The 21,631-nt window shown below is 40.7% G+C and overlaps 2 long non-coding RNA genes across 2 annotated transcripts; both read left to right on the top strand.

The window, feature by feature from the left end:
- The first annotated feature begins 6 nt into the window (after positions 1-6).
- Positions 7-3,771, top strand: LOC108447251. The gene is made up of 2 exons (XR_001862709.1): positions 7-325; positions 2,280-3,771. It is a non-coding gene; the product is annotated as an uncharacterized LOC108447251 (long non-coding RNA).
- Positions 3,772-10,726: 6,955 nt separating this feature from the next.
- Positions 10,727-18,692, top strand: LOC108447256. The gene is made up of 3 exons (XR_001862714.1): positions 10,727-10,809; positions 16,994-16,996; positions 18,682-18,692. It is a non-coding gene; the product is annotated as an uncharacterized LOC108447256 (long non-coding RNA).
- The last annotated feature ends 2,939 nt before the right edge of the window (positions 18,693-21,631 follow it).

Genomic DNA, 21,631 nt, shown 5'->3' with positions numbered 1-21,631 from the left:
ACTTTCAGAAATTTAAACTGCATTAAGGATGTTAAGTAGAGCATTATGTTTGAAAACCTTCATGTTGCTGAGGTGGATCATCAGTGCACTGGATGTTCCAAACTTACTGTGGGATGGTGATCCCTGAAGGAGTCAGGGAAGGGCCAAGGCTGGTTATCTGCAGCACACGCTGTGTTCATTCTGTGTTATCTTTGCAGATGGAGATCTGCATCACTGACATCAGGAAAGGCTGAGCTGGCTCTGAGGGGAGGTCCTGTGAAGATAAGATGTGAAGAATGGAACAAGGTTGCACGACTGAAACTTTGAAGGACAGCACAGCCAAAAAGTGAGTTTTGCCTGTCATTTAAAGTTCACATCCCTGCATATGCTAATAAGCTTAATGAAGTACGTACTAGCACATATATGACTGTATGATTCAACGCTCCACCTTGATCCTGCTATGTGCAAGAGGGAGGAGGAGATTAAGTTTGGGCTGTATATCAGGAGGGTAGATATTCCACCTAGTTAGGAGGAAGACCCAAAAAAACCAGATGGAGACAGATGACTAGTTACTCTGCTCTCCCTTCTCTCAGGTGAGGACACCTTCTTGGTAAGCTTCTGTGTAGGATTACTATTACTCAGGTTAACACAGTGTATATATAGTTTTTATTAGAGTTCTCTCACAGCTGGTGCATTCATCCATGGCAATTCCGAATGTGTTATTTCTGTTCTTTCAATAAACTGTACTATTTGTGAATCTGTGATCATAACTGTTCCTACTGAATGTGACCAGGCTGATGGTGCCGAATTCTAACCAGAACTGAAAGCCAGGCAAACCCAGCCCCTCTGATCTGCAAGGGGGTTTATTTTCTGCCAAAATTCATACACTTAATGCTTAATGCCTGCAAATATCCTTCTGTGGGCAGGCCTGATGCCAAACAATTGCTTTGTAGTCAAATGGATTTTCACCAGTGAGGGCTTTGTGCTACTTTACTGCCCCACAAGAGAGGCTGAGGCAGTTCTTGCTACCTGAACAAAACTTCCACTTTGTTTCTTTTGGCAGTATAAATCCAGACAGACTGATCCTGTCAGAGGATGCTCAAGGAGGGAGTGGGGAAAACATGCAGTCAACCAGTTTGTCTCTGTGGTCCCTTTTGGATAGAAGAGCAGCAGGGGACCTTGTAACGTTGACAGGAAGTGGCACAGAGCCCACCACCCCCTCTGGCTTTGCTTGTCTCCTCTCTAAAACTAATGCTACCACGGGAAGACCTCCAGACATTCCAAGTACCTATAAACTAAAAAAAAAAAAAAGGAAAAAAAAGAATGTCACTAGTACTCAGTCACAGCTTCTTTCTACCACTGGGACTGACTAAAGGTGCCTAAAGGAGACACAAATACACTCTGTGAGTCCTGTTTCCACTGCCAGGATGAGGGAGGAGGGGTTCAGCTGCACATGACAGCACTGTTCTCTCTGTCAGTGTGAGTGATCCAGTCGACTGTTTTTATTGCTCCCTGTCTGAGGTGGCAGTGTATATTTTTCTAAACAAGGAGCTGCAAAATCCTTATGAGATCCCCACTTGCTGCATATTTTGTTCATGCCATGTGTTTTGAGTTTGACACTTAGTCATGTTTTCCTCCTTGCCAGTCCTTTTTAATACTCCCTGCTGTTCTCATCTTGGAGATACATTAATCCTGGGCAGAAGGACAACTGGAAGAGAAGCTCTGCAGTGACCTGGTTGGTTTCTAAGCATCTGGCTTAGTACCTTGATCCTCTACCTGAAGTTTCTTCCACTGCCTGTAGTTGTTTGTATTTTTGAATCTATTCCATTCTGTCATATCTTCTGCCTTGTTTATTCATATGGCAGTGATGGAAACAATTCCAGTAGATAGGATTGGTCACAGCACTGTTTACAGCATCATGATGGGTGGAAGAGAAGATCCTGCTCTTAGGCAAATGGTGCTCTGGGAATCCAGGAGTTGCTTGGATGTGAAGGCTCTCTCTTGGGTCTTGAACTCTTGTGGAACCAACTGTACATGAAAGAGCTGTCTGGCTACTCCAGACCTGAAGGTACAGCAAAGATCTGCCCAGAGCCCTGCCAAAAAAGCACCAGCCTTATGCCAGAAAGGTGCTGTCCCAATATCCACAGCGAGCTGTTGAAGAAGAAAAGTCATCCCCACTGCTCATTCCATAAGCTGGCATGCCCTGACCCAGAGGATGGAACTGGTTCCTGGAATGCTGTGCTCATGTGATTGTGTGTCTTTGCTGTGAATATGATTTTTTATCTGCATTTTTTCAACAGGCAGGCTCACAGAAAAAAGATTGCTTCCCCAATTTTTGTTCCAGTAGGAGATCCCCTATCACGGACCTGCTCAAGACATCCCTCATGAAAACAGGATGCCTTTCCATGGACTTTTGTAGGACCAGGCTGGATTTAATGCAACTTTCCCTGTTTGTATTTGCTTCTTTATTCCAAGATGACAGTTTTAGTGCTTGTGAAAATTCAGGGAGGTGGGAAGAGAAAAAAGAAAAAAAATCTGCTTGAAGTCAGCATAAAAATTGTTACCAGCATCAATGTCATTTGAGTAGTGAGGTCAGACAAACACCTCATGGAGTAAACACAGAGTTTTGAAAATAATATCAATACTGCTTTGCTGGCATCATGGTGCCTCTGCATTATATATCCCCCGCCCCGAATTCTGCGGCAAATATAAAATTATTACAGGCTGTGTGCAACCCTTGCACTGCTTTGGTTGGCTTCAAAAGGCCACTTGGTGTAAACACTCAATAAAGATGAATAAAGACTGTTTAACTTTCAGGGAAAGGCTTCAATTTTCACAAGGTTAGGAGGGCACCCCCATGCTGCATCACTCTGGCAGGATCACAGGCTTTTCACTGTTTGTCCCCTCCTGCTCCCTCTGGCTTAGAGGTGGGGGTAAAAGGGGAGGGGGGAAGAGTAAGAAATCACAGGCGCTTATCAAAGTTGAATTATAAGAATAATGAAAAAAAAACCCAGGAAAAGACTGAACAGGCAAGCTAAGGGAAAGGCCACAACAGCATGTATTTAAGAAATAATTCACCCAATTTGTCCAGGTAAACAATTCTGTCAAGTTTACTGAGGGCTGCAAAATTGGCAAATTGCCTCATCTCCTCCAAGAAGTGTAGAGGCAACCTGGGCTTAACCCTTCTGTTTGCTGCTTTAGAAACTGACTTTGTAAACCCTTCCTCAAATCGGCTGGGGTGACCTTACCCAAATTACTGGCTTTAATGAGGATTTCTGGTACAAGCAAAATGGGTTTGGGCAGGAGTCAGCTGCATTCTTAAAAGTCTGCAGGCTTTCCCACACCACTGGAGCTGCACAGCAGAAAACACAGCTTGCCAGGAGTGCCACCCTGAAAGAGATGTAAGTCCCTGTGAGGATCCAGACCTCATGCAGAGCTCCCTCCCTGCCTCCCAACAGCAGGAAATACCTCCTTGAACCCAGTGTGTCCTTTCTGGCCTTCAGCCAAGTGTGTTACCCACACCTGTGGATTGAGTCCTATGTGGTTGTGGTATTGAGGAGCAGGCTGCTGATCTCTCCAATAACTTGCTTTGTCTGCTGTCGTCTAGATTACAACTAAATCCCCTTCAAAATGGTATCAAAAAACCCCATATGCACAAAGAAAGTGTCTTAGAAGGGAAAATTATTCTGAAGTTTGGCAGGATTAGGCTCACATAGGAGATTACGCTGGCAGAAGGCAAATGTCTGTAAAATGCTGACACATGAAATAAAGTACAAGTGAGAATGGCATTCACCCAAGGTTGTGGTTTTAGCAGGAAATAAATGAACTGGATATGTGGCTTTTGTTCCAGGGAGCCTTTAAATAATGTGATGCTGGATGCTCTCCTGGTAAGGTGGTGCAGGAGAAGCAATAATCCAACCAGACACGTACATATACCAAATGGTTTTTGTCATACTCCAGAAGCAGCCTAAGAACTGAAGGATTTACACAGTCTTCCCAAGGAAAATGGAGCCTGATCTTTATAAAGTCGGTTTTGAAAAACACAAGTCCCCTTTAACAGCACACTCACAGAATTCCCAAGCACAAATGCCAGTGTCAGATTATTCCTGTTGTGTAAGTGGGCTCTCAGAGCAGATATTTTTAATGTGGTGCTGGGTAGCAGATAGGTATATCATGTGAAAAGAAAGAACAGAGACAGCTCAGGCTTTATGATGTAGTTCTGGGCTTTGAAATTGTGGTGGTGCTTTCCAGCTCTGTTATACACTCCATGAGTCCTTACTGAGTTTCCATGATCTTACTGTCAAACACAGAGCCCAGCACTTCTCTGGCCCATCACAGGGAGGCAGATGGGTATTACTGGGAACTAAACACCTCTGAGAAAACACAGTACCAGTTCTTCAGCACCAGAGGACCTTGAAGCCAACATCCTCTTGGCAAGTTGATTTAAGCACCTGAGAGCTCTGTGATGAAGAGGAAGGAAGTCAAGATTTTTCTCTCTAGTTTGCTAACCTTGAGAAGAACTAAGTGTCAGCTGTAACTCTTATAGATGGAGTGGCTAACGTATGAATCTCCAGCAAAACCCCCAAAGCATCAGAAATGGACACATAATCATAACGTGTTTAACTTGACTTACATTTTTTTGCTTGTGTGTGTCCAAAGCCCTGTGCATTCCTATCCCTTGATAAAGAGCTAGGGAATAAACTGCATTTTTGCTTTTTATTAGAGGTACTGAATAGGAAGACAAAGCAGTCCCTGCTCACTGCAGGGAGATTGAACTACATGACATTTAAAGGTGCTTTCCAACCCAAACTAATCTGTGATTCTATAATTATTAAATAAAGCTCTTCAGCTAGCTCACCTTTTTGTCTTCTGTATTTTAAAAGGATTTCTAAGTAAGAAGTTGGTTGGGTTGATAAGACCATGGACAGTTTAGATGCCAAGCCTCCAGAAGAAAGCAGTTTTCCTGGTCATTTCCACAGCAGAGCAGCTTCTGTAACTGAGCAGAGAGTGAGAGTGGGAATCTGCTACATGCCTCTAGGAAAAAAGAGATTGCAGAGAGTACTGGCACCCTTAGCTGAGCTGCTTCTCTTGCTTCTAGAGAAGTAAAATTATGGTCTGTCCTCGCTGTGTTTTAACCCCAGCTGGCACCTAAGTGCCACACAGCTGCTTGTTTACTCCCTGCCCTGCAGGACAGAAAGGAGAGTTGGGGTAGGGAAAACCCCCCAAAACATCCTGGACTGAGATGAGAGCTTTTTAATAACTGAAAGCAGGACAGTGTCCACCCCTTATGCACCACTTAGGTCATGCCAGGTCTCACACTTCCCAATGCACCATTAACTTTCTGATCTTTTGACAGATTTTCTCACAACTATCCTTCCCTTATTCTATGGACCACCCCTATAAAGTCCATTGAGTTTATTTTAAAAATGCCTGGAGTACTTAATTCCTACTCAAGTCTATTTCACCTGCTGTCTAATTAAAATGTTGCCACTCCAGCCTGAAAATCTAACAGGAAGGTGCAGAGTTTGTATAGTAAAAGGATAATCAAGGGCTTATTTTTTCTTAGAGGCCCCAGTTTGGTGTTATTCCTGAGTAAACTTGTTTTTGTAGCACATTTCATGCTATTTTACATAAAGCAAAATTCACACTGAGCACAATTATTTCTGATTAGGGAAAGTCTAGCTATCACAGACTGAATGAAACAACTTGTAATTTTCAGACTGAAAACCAGTCCAAACCACAGTAAATCATTGAAAAAGTGACAAACATCTGGGTTTAAATATATGCAATATGAAGCTTAGATGAAATTTTTAGCTTTTCAAGCTAAGGCAACACTGTCACAACTCTTATCAGCCACAGCAATGAACTTATACCGCTTTCCAATTATTTTTAAAATCCTTCTTTATGCCCAGAGTAGTGTGCAGTTTTAGCATGACAATGACATAGACACACTTAATAAAGCACTGTAAAAAAACCTCCCAGTATTTTATTACTTCACTTGGTGTAATTGTTAAATCCTTCTCATTTTCAACAACCTTCAAATCCACCAGTGCCCATTTCTGCCCATTTCTATCCCCAAGCATACAAGTTATGAGTGTATTGGTTATTTTGATTTTATTTTATTAAAAAACCAGGACTTTTGCTGCAGTACAGTGCCAAGACAAAATTACAGGGGGCAAGGGTAGGCTGGTCCATGTTTTCCAATTTAAGTTGTACCACAGTCGGCATTTAATTTAATTTTAAATTAATTTAAAGATGTGTGTACCTGCAGAGAGACTCACAAAACACACTCAAAACCCCAGACCTGGGGTTCTCTTGGGCAGGTTGTGACCAACAGGTCCTACCAGCACGTGGAACTGGTAGAAGGCTGATTTTGGGTGCTGTTGGGGATCCCAGGAAGAGTGGAGCATGGAAAAGCAACCAGGACTCACAGTGGGAAAGGTAAATGCAAACATCCCAGTAGTGCAGTTCTGAGACACCTCCATCTCCACAATTACATAAAAAAAGGACAGAAAGTTCAAAATATGCCTGCAAAGGGCATTTTAAAACTGCCTGTAGGTCTCAATGTAACCATTGAGAGATGGAAACATTTTACACAGTCTGCCCTCCGTCATAGGAGGGAGGGATAAGCCCTTTTTAGGCTTTTGCTTCTGGTTGAGGCTGCTGTTAGAATAAGAAATAAAAATTATATTACTCAGGAAGGAAGCTAATGAGTAGAGATTGGCTCATGGTGCTGCTAACACCAAGGCAGGGGTTTTGATCCCTGCATGGGGCATTCACTGAAGAGTTGGCCTTGATGATCCCTGTGGGTCCCTTCTAACTTAGAACATTCTGTGGTTTAGACCTTGCCCTTGGGAAGGTCATAACAAGTCATCCAGGGCAGGAGAGATGGTGTGTGGTGTGGATGGTCACGTGCTGAAGCCAACCCTCATTCCATTGCTGCAGCACTTGTCCAGTTTCATCACAGCCCATTCCTCATCAGCATGGTTGGGCTCAGATCCCCAAACGTGGAGTGGCAGAGATGGACGCTGTGAGGTGCCAGGTCTGGTGATGGACGTGCAGCTGGTGCAGGAAGCCAATTCTCACTCAGAATCAAACCCCACTGAGGCACACACCAGAATTCCCCATCTCCCCCAGTTACTCACCGAGTGCAGCCAGGTCATTGAGCAAAATCAATCCCACAGATGGGTTTCTCTTTGCCTGTGGCAGGAATAACCCAGGCTGCTTTCCCCAGCATATTTAATGTGTGCTGCAGGAACTTTATCCCTTTCTACATTACATAAAAGTTTTGACTGGGGAATTTGTGCACTGCTTGCCCCCAGCAAATTGACCTTGGTGGGAGCAGGAGTGGAGTGAGGCACCACTCAACGAGAGCAAGCAGTCTGTCAGTGACATTAACAGCTGTACACCTGGGCATTGGCTCCTAAATTAATGGCAGAAGCATTTTTATAGCTGACAAAGGCTGAAGAGAAAGAAAAATTTTGGAGTCTGTTCAGAATGGAGATGAGATTTAAGTGCTCAGGGCTTTCTTCCTCAGACTTTTTCTGCAGGCAGCAGGAAACTCCTTGGGAACATCACTTGGGAAGATATTATTTTAGCTGCTGAATTTCAATATGAATAGGAAAGTTGTTCTAGATCCTCAGAGGCATTTTTGCCGTGGAGGAGGCATCTTTAATTGCAAACTGAATTGTTTCCCACACGCACACAAATTGTTCATGAACTGAACCTGAATAAATATGTAAGGATGACAGCAGAGGTATAATATAGCCACACTCATTACTTAAATGTCCCAAAGTCCCCAGCCATGGGGGATATCTCTTATGGTACTGTAAGCTGGGAGTGCATAGCTACTTGGTTTGGCTAGGAATGGAACTAAGGGAGAAGGCAAATGCAGGAATTCACCCACTGAACAAATAATAATAAAAAAGGAGTGATGTGAGTTAGATAAAATCTCTCTCTAATAAGGAATCATAAGTATTTTGGAGTAGAGAAAAGTGAGCACAGGAAATCCAATATTCAACAGCCTCATGACAAATTGATATGATCTGAGTCTACCAAAAACAGCAGGTGGTTTCTGCAGCTAGTGTTTTGAGAAAACCTTTATTTTTTTATTTGTTTTTTTATTAAGCTACTGGTTTGTTTGCAAGAGTGGATTCAGTTGTATGTAGCAGAGTTCTGGTACTCCAACTGAGTGAATTATGTGAATTTTGTCACCTAAAATTACTTACACATATAAATTTATTTGTCTTGGGTTTGCTTTGCTCTGCAGACATCCTACCAAATTAAAAAGAGAAGATTCTGTAAGGACACTGGACTTCTTTGAATACATTTTTAAAAAGTAAGTATTTCATCAGTTCAGATGGGATCGGAGTCCTAAACTAGATTGATTAGCTGGAAATTGCACAATTGTATCCTGTGTTCTCAGAGTGGGAAGAAGACACTAATATTCCCTTAGTCTCCCAAATAAATCCCCACCTGGTTAATTAAATGAATGAGTTCTAACTCAAATCTGTGTCCTCACAGTTTTGCAATTAATAGAATAAGAAAGTTGTCCTGAGCCCTGTGTGCCTGATGAAACCTATCATGAATTTGAATTCTGCCCACCAGCTACGTACAAGAAGGTGTTTTTGATAGATCTACAAGCTGAGACTGCATCTGACAAATTTTTTGGGGGGGAACAACAAATATTCCAGAAAGAAGCATAAACTGGTTGCAGAACAGAAAAGAAACAAGATTCAATAAGTCTGCCATGAATTGTTCACTAATGACTAATAATAATTAAAAACCCTCAGAATTATTTGTCTAGGTGTCCCTGCCTTGCTAACAACCCACAGCTGATAAGGAGCTCTGCAAGTTTATCAGGGAGCTAAACCTGTCTACAGGAAGAAGTTGAATCTCTTTAGCCTAATATAGGAATTGTTAGTTAGCTACAGTGGTGCCAAACGCCCACGGAAACAATCATAACCCAAAATAAGCACTATTCAGACTAAAATATGAATGTTTTTATGCAGTGCTCCAGACTGGTTTAAATAAGTCCTTTAGGGAAAAAAACCCCCACATTTTTGTTTAAAACAGTGCTATTTGTTCTTTGTTGAAGGCTTATATTCTGTTAGTTAATCCACAAAACTTGAGGTTGTGATGACAATGGTCAAGCTGACAGCATTTGAATCAAAGATGGAACTATATTTTTAGAACAAGTTGCATATTGCATTTTCTGTGTGGAAAAAGGTCAAATTCCAGACTGGTCATGAGCCAGAGATTGCTGTCCACAGTGTTCCTTGAAGAAAGCCGAGAGGAGAGTGTGACCATTGTGTCTTCGTGACCTGCAAATTGAAGAGTCTGAAGAGCCAAGGAAAGCAAAGAGCGTGGTTGAGCTTATTCTGTGTGTTTAAAGTTAGCTTGGATACAGATGAATCATATGTTAATATAATACTAGACCTAAATGAGTTTATGAATATAAAGCCAATAGGCATTCAGCAGAAACCAGGTTCCCTTTGACTATTCCAGCAAGAAGTCATCAGTCGTGGGAGGAATAAGCATATGAGTGTAGTAATGCTTTAATCACACCGAACACAGTAAATTATCTCCGCTGAAGGCCTTGTCATCAAACCACATAATTTGCAACAGCAGCAGGGTCCTGGTAGAATTGGGCAAAGTGGGGAGGGTCCATGATGGTTTATTTGCTGTTGCTCTCCTGGGGTCCATGTGGTTGTACAGATTCATGGCACCTCCTGAGGACTGGGTAGTTTTAAATTTTAGAACCCTCCAAATGGTATTAATACACTGAATTAAGAAGGAAGAGCAAATACTGAGTTCTGCTGGTACCATGCCAGGGAAGCATATCCTGTAGAACATTCTGCAGAGGACTGCCATAAAATCAGTGAGCATTTGCTGTTAAAAAGCTGTCAAAATACTCTTGTAAAAATAGCGTTACTGTGAATAATGAAAAATACAGGTGAAAAATGTGTACAGCTAATGAGTGAACAGAAAGCCAAATGAGTTAGTAGCACTTTAAATGCCATTTTTCTTTTTGTTAGATAAAGGGCAGCTTTCTAACTAAGACAACAGTTATATATAAAGTGGAGGATATATCCACTATATATATCCTCCACTTTAGGTTATATCCACGTGAGGATTGGGAGTTTAGAAAAGTTAATAATCTTTTGTTAGGGATACAGAAGATTCTCAAAAACTTTAGAAGCAAACTGCTTCCAAATGATGGCTGGTTTTCCTAGAGCAGACATTACTGTCATGGATAACAGATGGCATTTTGGGGGGAGGTTCTTTGACTCTGCTGGGGACTGCTATTTCATTTGAAAACTCACAGTAATGGGGATAGAGATTTTAAAGGGTGAGAGTTTGTGAGTGGTGCAAACCATGATGACCTTGAACCAAACCCATGATGGCAATTAAAGGAAAATTGCCCTTTCCTAATTGGAATGGCTTCCTTGAGGAAGGGTCATGGAGTACCTGGCAAATGCACAGCTGTCTGATTGAATCAGCCTGATGTCTTGGTATGTGCTCGTGTGGCTCAAAGAAAAGTCATGTGAAAAGTCCCACAAATCTGAAAGAGTAAAAAAACTTTCTCATCCCCTAATCTGTGTGTTTTTCCTCACATAGAAATAAAATATATGGTTTTGCTGTCTGCTGGTTGTTATGCTTTCATCTCCTTCTGCTAAGCCCTACTGGAGAAGAGAAAGTTCCAGAGAGGCTTCATTGAGACCTTTCAACACTTTAGGAGACCTGTAAGAAAGGTGGGGACTGACTTTTTAGTAGGGCCTATAGTGACAGGACAAGGGCTAATGGTTTTGATCTAAGAGAGGGTAGATTGTGTACAAAGAGAATGGAAAAATACTGGTGCAAGTTGGCCAGAGAGCTTATTCCATGCCTGGAAACCTTCTAGGTCAGGTTGGACAAGGGTCTGATCAACCTGATTTACTTGAAGATGTGCTTACCCGTGGCAGAGGGCTCAGACTAGATGGCCATTAAAGGTCCCTTCTAGCCCAGACTATTCTGTAGTTCTTCTGTGTTCACAGTTTTTTGCATCTAGCTGTGTGAATGTGGCATGAAGATTTTGCAATTCAGTGGTGGAAGTAAGATCAGTGATATAACCCAAGTGAATGAGTGAGTGAATCAATCAACCAATCAGTGAATTAATCACTGGTTTCACAGGCATTTCAGAATATTGCCTTATTTCTGAAGAACTCATTAGCACTCTGTGGCTGGTGGTGGGCAATTATTTTCTCACTTAAAAGAAAGTGTCAAAGCACAGTAGAGGCTTGCTGCAGCTGAGCTTGTCAGACAGTTGTGTCCTTTCCTTGTTTCTTTCTCTTTCTTGCCTTCTTCTGTCACTGTCTACATCTCCACAGCCTGAAATCTTTCAGCACTTTGCCTTAAAAATTTCTGCCCCCTCCAACCACCATCAGTAGTCACCCTTCTTGACTGCTTCTTTTTCTGTCCTGTCTGTAATTCACACTTCCCTTTTCTGCCACTCTGCAAACCTTGAGTGAGCTAGTAATTCTACTCCAAGTGACATGAGAGTGAAGTTGCACATATGAGTATGTGCACAGTGGATTTTTGCAGCTCTGTGAGGTACGCCTGAAAAGTTCTGGAGCTTTTCTGTGTCTGAAATACACCATACAAATTATGTTTGCAGCCTACTAACACATTGCGTTAGCCATAAAAGATATATGAACAAAATCAATCCCAAGCCTATTGACTTACAGAATGGCAAAAGATTGGATTCCTGATGTAAAGATTATTTATTTCTAGCCTATTCTGGGACATGGTTAGGCTTATCTAAGCAATTTTCCCCATGCAGTCTCAGAGTCTTCTTTAAAACTCCAGTACTTTTCCTTTACCTCTCTGCTTGTTTTTTTTATTTAATAATCTTCACAGCATAGGAACCAATGGATAAATTGCATGTCTTGAATGTATTTCTCCCACTTCTTATTATTTTCAAGTAGAAACCTCTTGAGGGAGTATTCCTTATGCTGGGTCATTCAAGGGACTGAGGACCAAATTCCCAGAGGTGCATTGAGTTGCTTATGCAGGTCTTGCATCCCAAGAGACTGTCACCTATGCATGATTGCTAGGACTGAAATGAGATTCTCAAAAACAGTTTTCTAGTGTCCTCAGAAGACATTTTTTCCCCTCATTTTCATGACAACGACCAATGGCAGACGTGTGTTAGTATTGGTGTGACAAAGACATTTTCCTTCTTTGCAGAGAGGGAGCGGTGGATATTGGGTTATTTAATAGGAGCAGGCCTATTTAATAGGCAAATAAATTAGAGGAATGATGTCTCTGCAGCAGTATGTTTTATAAGGTTCATGCTTTAGTAGTGACAAAAGAGATGCAAATGCTAACATTCAGATTGCACTTACTTTATGTGTTTAGGGTTTGTCATAAGACCACAAAACCTTGAGACTAGAGATTAAAACCAGAGTTTACACACCTGGGAGTGTGAGGAGGCAGAACTTGGAATTTACTGTTAAGTACATGAACCCTGAGAGAACTTCACATCTTTTCACAACAGCTTCTGAAATGGATAGAACTTCTTCCAACTGTTAAAAGATTTTTACTTAAAAGTCAGCCTTCAGACATCCAGATGAAGAATGCTGATATTAATGTCTGGAATTTCATAACAGAGAAATATTTTAAAACATCTGAGATTCTGGGATTTAGTACAAAGAAGGGTTAAGATTTTAGTTGGGTTTTTTTTTTTTTTAGTTTTTTTTTACTAAAATGTTTTAATTTATGATGCTTTGTGGAAGGGTTGCCCATTATGAAAGGTTATGAAAGGTTTGTAGTGGACTAATATTATAATATTTTTTCCTACCTTTTCATATTTCAGACCTGGTAATTTCACTTTTCTCTCTTCAGGTTAGTGTCAATGTAGCTGAGGGATAACATTCCGCACCTGATCTCAAAAGGGAATCCCCACCATAAGTTCAAGAATCAAGGTGAAATACTGAGAAAACAGAGGCTTGTAATCAAAAAAGAAATGAAATACAGAGAAATGAAAACGATAAAAAAAGGTGAAGATGTTGCCAGTTAAGAAGGCTGGAATGTTTTTTGTCCCAAGCTTGAGGACAGTAAATACTTGAGAGCAACAGAAGGCTATGAAATGCAAAGCAATTTTATCTAGACCCCCCGACTGCCTTTTTTTAGCTGAGGTGCTTGGCTCTAGTGACAAGGGAAGAGCAGCAGATGTTGTATTCTCTGGCTTTAGGAAGGAAACAAGTACTGGTGAAGGGCACAGTGACTGTGTGAAGACCAAGGGTTTTAGCTCCTGGAGCTAGAGTAGTGAAAGGAGAGTAAAACCATTCCACTTCCAAGAGAAAACCAGAAAATTTGCAAATCCCCAAGACATGTTCTGGTTGGTTTGGGGTTTGTTGTTTGTTTGGGGTTTCTCCTTTGTTTTGTTTTGTTTTGGTTTAGTTTTTAGTTTAGTTGATTTTTTGTTTGGGTTTTTTTTGTTGTGTTTCGTTTTGTTTTTTTTTTTAATGAACTCATTAGATTTGTCTTATGTTCTACTTCTGTCCAACCTATATGCTTTATTCCTTCTCTAACCACCTGCACAGGCACTGCTGGTAGAGTTAATGTTTGATGGGTAGATTAGATTTGCTCAGTACTGGAGTGAGAAGACTTCTAAATATACACCTTATGTAAGTTTAGCTTTTCCTGAAAGTTAGGTTCACCTTTGTTATTTGAGTAAATTTAGCTCTTATAAGGCCTGAAACAGACAGGATTATGTCTATTTCATAGGCAAGAAATACCATCAAAGCTGATTTCATCATGTCTAGGACGCAAAGCTTCAGCTCATTCAGGTGCTTATCCTTGTCATAAGTCGGAAAATGAACAGTCCTGTGGACTTCAATCATCCTTTTATCCCACCCCAGGGAGGAAGGTGTTCAGAGGAAAGCTTTTCAAAACCTTGAGGTTTGAACCATGGCCTGTTTCTGCTCCTCTATACAGGGAATAGGGTTTTATCACCTTTGAAAATCATTTCAGTTACTTAAATCATCATGATAATGCATTACGAAGTGGGATTTCTTTTCCAGTCTGAATTGAGCTTTTGAAGAGATACTCATGTAATTTGTGTTGATTTTTATTTCTTTTTTAATAATATGCACGGCGTCCTGAATTTTTCTCTTCTAAACAACAAAACAAGGGAGTTTGGAAATTTATTATGTTGAAATTTGCATAGAGATTTAACTAACTACTTGGCCTTTATCTGATCTCAGTTCTCTTGGGAATTGTGAATGAACGGGATATGGATTCCTATTTCCTTTTATCAACAGAGATGACAAAAGGTAGTAATTTCTTCCATCTGCAGGTGTGGAAATCATCATAATGCTCTGGCTTCTGCTTGTTCAATACTATAAACCATCAGGTGGTGGAAACTAATAAACTAATTTTATTTGTCTGTAACAAATACAAGAAATTCTGAACAGAATTTCCTTCTGAATATAACTTTCTGAGTAAGGGAAGCTAGTTTGTGCTTCTTTGCATGGAGTTTCTAATCTGTTGACTGAAACACTTTTGTGGGAAAAATGGAACATGTTTTAAAGGTGCATTTTGCTGCTTAGGACATTCATAGTGAAAAAAAGGTACTTAGCATGGTCTGTGGTAATACCTGAAGACCTAATTTTTTCTGGGTCTTCTAAGTTCTTGTGGCGTTGCGTCCACATAAATCATTGTAGATTGCTTTCCTTCCAATTTTCTTTGTGTGCTTTATATATGGTAACAGAGTCAAACTTGCCATTAAAATTTGTTGTGCTTTTGGAAACTATATTGAACCTACTATTGCTGATGCCTTGCCTGTCCTTTTTAAAGTGACCTGAACCACTCACTTGCAACAGATGCAAACAAAGTGTTGTGGGGATCATTTAATTGTGCTTTACTGGATTTCACAAACATGAAGCTCTTTTAGAACAGTTATCATTGGCATTAACTTTTTGAAGAACTGTGATAATGATGGTGTCTGAGAGAGACTAGGGTCTTCAAAGAGAATGAGAAAGTGTTTTCAGAATATAATATTCACCATGAGTTTTGGTCCATAAGCTGTTATAATGCTTTCAGAGGTAATCACTATAATTTTCTTTCTTCTTGAGAATTCTGGAGAAAGTTAATTCCTTCCTTGTTCTTGCAACAATTCCACCTTGCAGGACAAACCCCAAATCTCTTCCACTTCTCTGTATTTTCCATTTCCTTCACAGGCCCTTTGTCCTCCACACCCTGCCCTGTTCTATGTCTCATCTGAGATTCTTCTTCCCACCCTTCTTTCCTCCACATTGGGTCTGGATTTGGCACTGCAGGAGGAGTCTGTCTATTAATACTCAGATCATCTGCTTCAAACACACTGTCAGCTCCCTACTGCTTCCTCTGGGGATGATTTGACAGGTGGTGATTTCCCAGGTCTGTTTTGGGGGATGAAATCCTAACGGCTACTGCACAGAGTTTTTCTAATATCCATGTGTCTCATGTTATCTGTTTTTCTCTCTGATATTTTGCCTCATGGAACATTGGCAAATGGAGGGAAAGGACAGTGATTTCTGAGCATCAGCTTTTCCCTGAAGGTTGGACTCAGGCAGACACTTTTGATTTTCATGATGGATCATGTTCCAGGCTCTCCATTATACAGAGTCAGACATAAAACAGGCCCTGAAAGGTTTTTTTATCTTTTTTTTTTTTAATAGTCTATGTTAGTTTAATTTGTCTAAATAATGCAAAGAAGATGGTAAGTTTTAAAGATCTTGGGTGAAAAAGGTGACTTAGCATCCTGACATGCTGTTGCCAGGGACAGTTCAGTTCCTTTCATTAATCCACAGCAAGAGAAAGTAGGATCATCCCTCAAATACACAGCCCAAAGTTGATGTATTACAACCTTATGACTCACCAACTTCCTTCTCCTTCTCAGAACTGAATTTTGGATTGAAATCCTTTTAGAAAAAATTCCTGTAGGCAATAGATGAGGGTGCTCTTCATCAATCTGTGATGGGTTGGATTTAGTAGAGCCCTAACTCCAGACAGTCATTCCTTGCAGACTCAAGTCTGACTCATGGTTCATTTCTGCTTCTTGGTTTTTTTCCTTGTGTCTTGATTCACCACTTTTTTTCCTTTGATGAGTAAATGAATATGTCATTGAAGAAACAAATCCAGTCTCTCTCTCTCTCATTGAAAAAGAGATCTGTGGCTGAGGGGCTAGGGAGAAAAATAAGAACTGAGGATTAGTGACTGGTTGTCCTGAAGGTCCAATTTTCCAAGTCTGAATACTGAGCTATTTCAGAAAATGAGGTAGTATTGATGTATCTGATGTGGGATGCACTAAAATAGAGAGTCCAAAATTACTAATTGATTTTGAAGAATTCGATCTTTGCTGAAAAGGCCAGCATCTTAGAGGAGATGAAATTAAAAAACAAAAAAGAAAACACAAAAAATACAGAAACCAAACCAAAACAAACCCCAGACCCAAAAAACAAACCAGGCCATCAAAAAAAAACCCAAAAAACAAACACATACCCCAAAAAACCCCTAAAACCACACAACCAAGCAAAAAACCACAACAAAACCAAAACCAACCAAACAAAAAACCACAAAACCTAAACAAAAGAAGAAAAAAAAAGAAAAGAAGAAAAAAAAAAAGATTAAGGCTTTCCCATTATATAGCACACTGGCAAGTTTAGATTTTGTTTGCACACAGGCAAGCACCAAAATGTCTGCAATTAAAAATTCAGAATAAGCATGCAGACTCTTTGTACCCAGAGATGGGGTTGATTGATTCCCTGCTCTAGCAGTGCAAAGGGATGGACACCAGGGGAATGGCGTGCTCTGCAACTGGAGAGGCAGGGAGGGCACTCATGCTTTTTTATTAAAAGCCTGTGCACTGAGAATTGCTCTGCCTGCTGTGATTAAGTGAGTGAAATAAGTGATTCTGTTGCAAAGGGGAAGCCCTCTGGGTGGTGCTGAGGTTTGCCCTGTGCCACAGGTGATCTTGAATGTGAGACAGCAGGTGAAAAACGTCTCTCAGATAATTTAGAGGATGATAACATGTTGCATGCACCATGCTAAAAGCTGTGTGTAAATCAAATTGCCCCCACAGTAGATTTAATGATCTGGAATCATAGTCTTCATTCTCAGTCTTTTGTCCTTTACGGTGTTGTCATAATTCAAGGAATTATGTAAGAAACAGACATCAGCTGTTACCCAAGCTATTACTTCTTCCATGAGAAGTATGTTGCCTTGCCTACTAAAGTCTCTAGAAGCCTGAGTGTGCTGAGCACAAGCCTGGTGGTAAAAGGATGGAAAAGCACTGTAAATCTGTAATTTTCCGTCATGAATTATCCATGGCTGTTACTCAAGTCACAAACAGGAAACTCGTGTATAAAGTCAGCTCAACACAGGCGTTCATTTGTGAAGAGAGCTCAGTCATGTGAAGGTTTGCCATATGGTCCCCACCAGAAGAAGCAGAGATCCAGAGCCATATTTTCTGCTGGCGTACACAGGCCTGGATACATTGACTTTAATGAAGATGCAGTTTACATGAGCTCAACGTTTGCCCTCTGTCCTTTGAGCGGTTTTGTTGTTGTTTCTCTAGTGACCCATTTATTCTTCCTTGAGTTGGTTAGAACGTGGTTATAAATACAGGTTCATAATCTGTCCCCGACAATTGTTTTGGGTTTTTTGGTCTCTTCTAACCCAGATATGGGTATCTCATGGGAGATGCTGGATATTTTGTGCTTTTCTTGATATTCAAGAGGATTCAGATGTTTAAACAATGATAAGAAAAGGGACTTGAAAGTATTACTAATACGGTAATAATAGCTACTATAACATATTCAGATTAGGAGGGACTTGTTTCAGAGGTCAAAATATCTTCTAAGATTGGCAGTTCTTGTATTAAAAATGAGCAGTAAGTTATCACAATGGGTTTTCCTCCCTCCTAATCTTCCAGCACTGCCTGGTGCCATATGTTTATTTTTCAGAAGATGCTTCACTTCTCTACTTTCTCCCTGGCACACATTTCCTGCCCTGTGTTACTTCAGAGCACTGTAAGAACAGGGTGGCTTCTTGGGCTGAATGAAGGGTTTCTCTCATCACTTCATGAAGGTGAGCAGTGAGCAGGAGGCTGCATGTTGAAAGCTCTGGCTGCAGGAGCCCTCTATGATCAGTCAGTGCTGCCTGGACCCAGATTATCAGAATGTATGAAGTTAGTGAGTTGTAGCAGTTTATGAAAGGTCTCATAGTAGTTTGAGGATGGAGATGCAAGGAATAATAATTACAACTTTCTTGGAATGTGATGGGACATTTCCACATATTTTTATAGCAAAAGACTGAAATGCCTTAGTTAGTCCTCAGTTAAACATGCAAGGACATTAAAGAATAAGATTACATCCAAATGCATTGACTTCTGTGATGATTCACTACACTTTTTCCTGACCTGCTGGTTGGACAAGACAGCAAATAGCCAGCCAAATGTATTTTAAGCCATACCTAGTACTCAAGGCTCAGTAACGTTGCTACTAAATATTCTTGTCCTTGCTTCGGGACAATTGCCCAGGATGTTAATTTGCAAAGCAGACAAAAACTAGCACACAAAAGAAAAATCTATGCTGTCTTCAAGTGCAGCTTTTTAATGTCAAACATTTGTGCCTGTTCAGCTCTTAGCAGGCAGTGGGCTTGCTAACAGGGTTTAAGAGTATGTAGAATGATTCTCACTCATAAAATACTTTCTCTGAAGCACTCCAAGGAAGGATTTTTGAGATGAGAAAGGCAGAACCACGTGCAAACATGAGTCCTTGTTAGTGCTGCAGCCTTGTGCTCTGCCGAGTGTAGGAAGAGGCTGCAGGTGAGAAGAATGAAGAGCTGAACTGCATAAACCCCATCTCTGATGCTGGCACCTGGAGAAGGTGACAACAAAATGAATGGAGTCCTGGGGAGGGCTTTAAATATCCTGGGGGGATTTAAAAGACAGGTAGATGTGGCCCCTGGGGACATGGTTTACTGGTGGGCTTGGCATTGCTCCATTAATAGGTGGACTCAGTGATCTGAAAGGTCTTTTCCAGCCTCAGTGACTCTGGGCTTCTCTGAGTCTCTAGGATTGTCAGAGTCTGTGGTTCAAATCACACCTTCCATGCAGCACAGAAGAGCAGGAAGGGCTGCATGCTGGCAGCTCTCTGTTGTGGTAGAGCTTCCCTAAGTCCCGGGTGATCAGCGGACCTGGGAAGGCTGAGCAAAGGAAACAAAAGGATCAAAACTGGCATTAGTGAGGAACTGTCTGAGACTATTCCTAGCAGCTCCATGCAGACCCCTGAATGGGAAAGCAAGGAGATATTTCAGGTCTTGCAACCCTGTCAACACCAGCAGCAGGTTAAAGAAAACATGGAATAAAAGACCAGTCGGTGACTGCCACATTGCTCTCGTTTAACTGATGCCTCATACAGCTGGCACACCATCCACACCAGGAAAAACCTGACTTCTCTTCTTAATGACACTCTGCAATACTAAAACAACAGTAACTTTGAAAATTTGTCTGTAATTCCAGCTTTACTTTTCTTGTTTCTTTTTCATTCTTAAATAATGAAGCTAACCTAATAATTCCATTTTCTCTCCCAGAAAAAAGTGTATATTTGGATGCGCAATAATTCAATATTGTTTGCATCTTGCACAGATCCAGGGACAAACCAGCTTTACTATTAAAATAAAGAGGTGCATTTCTTTTCCTCCTTGCTTGAATAACATACCATACCATTATGCTGATCAGTTTTTGTAAAATCTAAACAAGTGGGGCATGAAATAACCAGTTACGTATTTGTTCCTTTTGTTCCTGGTGTCCTGAGGACATCATGGTTAGAAAATAAGTGAATTCCTCACAATTAAGCAGTAAATGTACATGTAAAATCTAATTCCTATACAATATTTTAACCAGATGGGTCTGTCTTTTCTTCTGACTACAAAAAAGATTGCCACAGTGCTGAGATCTTATTACTTTAGGCTGTTGACTCTCCCTTGGGCAGCTGTAAGGATTTGGAAATGAGAGCTCTGTAGCTCTGTGGCGTGGCAGGGAACCTCGTTTGTTTCCACGTTTTCCCTGTTGTGATCCTTCTCCAGCACCTGATCCAGGCTGGTAGGAAAAGGGGCTCTGCAACTCTGCTTGCCTGGTATGAAGGCACTGATAATCAAACATCTCCATTCACGGTGGTAGGTAAATCCAGAATCTGCTTGGTAAATATATTCTGATGCAAATTACATACAACTTGTTTGAAGTTCCATGGCAGTCTCTAAACTGGAGGAAATGTTGCACATCGTGCCTGTGTGGGTAATTCTGGGTCCAGCTTAGTATGAGCAATTAGAAGCATATGGTGACAGCATTTGTGTCAGAATTTTACTTAGAAATCAGAAATCACAGCAAAACTTACCGAGGAACCTCAATTCACATCCAGATTTGGACTTAAATTTTGTGTCTGCTATTTCCACCCCTATTTTCTTTATGGTCAACCCAGTAAAACAAAATTAAACAATAAATCCTTGTTCTCTGGGACATCTATTTTTAGAATCAAATGCCTTTCTTACACTTTAAAATGCTTTCCTATACCTAATATATCAAGTATACTTGGACTGAAGAAAACTCTTCTGTGTTCATTACAAATCAAATGGGAAAACAGCAACTTAGTATATATTACATCATGATCAGGTGAAACAAAGTGTGATGGCAATACACGAAAACATTAAACTCTGGCATTCAGAGAGAAAACGGTGAAAGTTATTTGTCACTTTTTCCATGTTGTGAAAGGTGAAATGCCAGGCTGGTCAGAAGACAGAGACGGGTGTGATTTGAAGGAAACCAAGAAGAGAGTGTGACCGTATGTCTTTATGACCTGCAAATTGAAGACTCTGAAGAGTCAAGGAAAGCAAAGAATGTGACTGAGCTGCCCTTCTGGGGAAGCTAACTAAGGCCATGGTGGTTTAGGGAGTTTTCTGACAGTATCTGCTGGAAGCTTTTCAGGGTAGATGCTTTGGTTAAGTTCACCAACTTCTGACCACTGATGTGCCACTTCATTCGGATTTCATGCTGAGGCAAAGACACAATGGAAGCATCTCATTTTTTAGAGTCTAATTAAATAAAAGCCCTGCACATGCCTGACTTCAGTGGAAAAGCTGGGCTGTGAATTTCCAACACACCTTTGCATGCAAGTTAGAACTTCATGTATTCTTTCAACCTGATTCTTAAGACAGGTTTTTCAGGCAACATGAAAATTAAAAACTATGATGCAGCTTGTTTCCCTTGTTTCAGAGCCCCCAGTCTTTTGAATGAAATTAGAAGTTAATACACAGATTTACTGCCTTTATTTTCTTATCCTTTTGACTATAGACACAAAAAAAGGTCATACTGTTAATTTCAGATAGCTTTTTTGTAGCTCTTAGCTAGATTTGTCTTTCTTTGGGCTTTTTCCTGGACTAAAGTAGGAGGGTTGAAACACACCCTCCATAAGAAAAAAATTCTTTCAGCGATTCTCATGATTTTTTTGAAGCTACTGAATGAGATGTGGGATTGTTAACCACAACAGTCAGGCAGAGATGTGTTTCTAGAAATGCACTAGGAATGGGAACATATATTTTCATGTGGCTAATATGTCAGGAGCTGAGA

Source organism: Corvus brachyrhynchos, unplaced genomic scaffold (genome assembly GCF_000691975.1).
Source record: "Corvus brachyrhynchos isolate BGI_N302 unplaced genomic scaffold, ASM69197v1 scaffold216, whole genome shotgun sequence".
Lineage (NCBI taxonomy): Eukaryota > Metazoa > Chordata > Aves > Passeriformes > Corvidae > Corvus > Corvus brachyrhynchos.
The sequence above is the reverse complement of the archived record's forward strand: the minus strand, read 5'-3'. Positions and strand labels throughout refer to the sequence as shown.